Below are 2926 nucleotides of genomic sequence, written 5' to 3'. Positions count from 1 at the left end.
GAGAGTGAAGAGATCAGTGCCTGCCCCTCTACGTCCCCTTGTAAGGACATTGAAGACAACAATGAGGTGTCCCCTCCTTTTCCAGGCTGAAGAAACCAAGTGTTAAAAACCTAGCACAATTTTCAGGAAGCTGAAATTTGTTTAAGACAGCAGACTTTGTGTTCTTACCTGCTAAAGGAAGGTAAAGACCAGAATCCCTGTGGTCCAGAAAGTCCTGTCCCCCTGCCCCAAACAATTTTACATCAGAGCAGCATCCAGCAAAATTGAATTTCATATTGCATAAGAAAAAATTCCTAATTTGTTTCAGTATATCAAAGTGCTATGCCCCGTCAAACAATCCTAACCATAATTGACAAGATTCCCTGATCTGCCTAGGATTTCCAGCTGTCTTAGTAGCTTAGAGCTACTAAGAGGCTCAGCATCTGGAAACCTTTACCTGCCTTGATTTTATTCCCAGGCTTTGAGGTTGCCAGGCTTCCTGCTGCAGAGTTGGGCCCCAACTATCAGGATGAGCTGGCAGAGGATCAGTCAGGAAATATCTGGGAGAAGTCCCTATCCACTGACAAGTGAATTAAGATTTTCTTTTCCTTATTTGATCTGCACCATCAGGGCAGGAAAATTTGGATGGTCAGTCCTGGGCAAAGAGCAGCAACCACTCTGATCAACAACGTGTGTTTGCTCAAGGATATCTGCTGGAGACAGTAGTTGTATTTTTAACAATAACATAGGTTCTTGCATTTGAGTTACGGTTCAGGACAGGTAGTGCCAGTACAACTTGAAGAGATGTTTCTATTGGCAGGAAAATAAAGGCCTGAAGTTCTCTTCCCCTCTCCATCACCAGCATCCAAACTCTGCTATTAGCTGCCACTCTGGACAAGAGAGAAAACCCAATCCAAGGCTGCACAGATAAATCTCTTTTCTATCCACACAACCTTCTGCCCCTCCTCCCTGTTTAAACAATAAATAGCTCCAGCTCTCATTTAATTGTAATGGAGAAGCACACTTGGATTATTCTGGAGCTTTTGGGAACAAATTGGCTTAAATATATTTTCAACCACTTATTCAACTTTGCTGTTCTTGGCATAACTCACAGAACTAATATTCATGAGTGCTTGGAATTGCATCAGTTGTAAATATAGGGTCAGAGCCTGTGCTGGTACAGATTGTCTCAGCTTTCTTGAGCTGCCTGGAGACAAGTCAGTGTCTGCACTTGAGCAAGCATCCCACTGTGAGTACTCAGCAGCACAGAGAGTAGGGAGTCCCCTTCCAGTCACAGAGGCAGGAAGGAAGGGCAGCTCCAGCCTAATAGCAGCCTTAGCACCTTTATTTACTGTGCAGCCTGACAGCAGGAAAGGAAGGAGAGGGGAGCCTTAATTGAAGGTTTTCCATGTGATCTGCAGCCCCTTACAGGACAGGAGTGGTAAGTATGGAACAACAGTGACATAAGTAACATCTCTGGGGAAGCCTTTGCTCTCTACCTGCGAGGTGTCTGTGGATTCCTGCTGGCACTGCAGAGCCCTTTGCAGGGTTGCTGCGCTTGTGTGTTGTGACTCTGTGCCTAGAGACAGTTTTTATGTGTGCTGATGAGAATTTCTCCAGGCAGGCCTTTAACCCAGAGATGTGTCGTTTATCTCTGTACTACCCAAGTCAGTCACATGCCTCCTTCTTGGCACAGAGTAAACTCCCCATGGAAGTCAAAGGAATAGAAGATATGGGCTCAGCATCTACTGCAGACTTTCAAATGTTTGCTGACTCATTTCAAATAAACTACCTTCTGTGCTATGACAGGAGTTAATTTAGAGTCCATATCTGTAGGTTACATGTACTATCATTTTGGTAGAGACAAGGCATAGATCAGAAACCATTGCTAAATGCAGGATAGAAGTTTAAATAAAGCCTGCTTTTCAGGATGAGGTTCATCCCTGGCTCTTCATCTGGTTTTCAGAATACTCATGATTTTGCAAAGTGTGTTCTAGTTGTACAGAGTCCAAATCAGGACTGCCATAGTTTATCTAGCTAGCCCATGCAAATTAATTGCCCTTGACATGGAGTATATTTTCAGCTGTTTAATCAGCTTGTGATTTCAGAGGCTGTATTGAGAAGACAAAGTAGCATCTCTCAAATATATCTCTTCAATTCTCTATAAGCCTCAAAGACTGAGTTGTAGAGAGAAGAAGGAAAAGAAATGTTTGTTAAAAATTTGTTTTACAAATAATTTATCACAAATCCAAACCAGCATGGTTGAGATTTTGTCCTCAACCAGGACACAGACACCAGCTGTGGGAGCACTCCCAAAGCTAATAAGTTTGGGTACTATCATCACAGAAAAAGAGTGGCATTTCACTGTCCCTGCACAGATTGGAGGTGCCATGACACATGGAGTTCTGATGGAGGGGTGCTTCCAGTCCTGCTTGGCCCCAGTAAGAGCTCACAAGCTAGATTTTCAGTGACTTCCACTCTGGAGTAGCTTGCCAACTTCCAGGGTGATCTGCTGCATTTAGTAAAGGCAATTGATATTCCTGTGCATGGTGTGTGAGTCCAAAAGGTGGTAATTTTCTCAGTGTTTGTTGTTCCAAAAAGTATCAAATAAAACCCACACAGCTGGAGGATCTTTTTCCATCTTTTACACTTGACAAATTCACTATTCTATATTTCCCTTATCACAGCCAGTAGCATCAAAATTGAAAATAATATATAGTGGTCTGAAGGTGCAGAAAAAGACACATTTAGATACCCATAGAAGGGGGTAGAAATGATTACAAAGAATGTGCTTTCCCTACCTTTGAATTTTATCTATTCTGAAATCTAATGTTACAAGGACAGAGCACAGTCTATAATATCATACAATTCAGGAAAATCCTTTTCTTTTCTTTTCTTTTCTTTTCTTTTCTTTTCTTTTCTTTTCTTTTCTTTTCTTTTCTTTTCT

The sequence above is a fragment of the Hirundo rustica genome, chromosome 2 (genome assembly GCF_015227805.2).
Source record: "Hirundo rustica isolate bHirRus1 chromosome 2, bHirRus1.pri.v3, whole genome shotgun sequence".
Taxonomy (NCBI): Eukaryota; Metazoa; Chordata; class Aves; order Passeriformes; family Hirundinidae; genus Hirundo; species Hirundo rustica.
The sequence above is the reverse complement of the archived record's forward strand: the minus strand, read 5'-3'. Positions refer to the sequence as shown.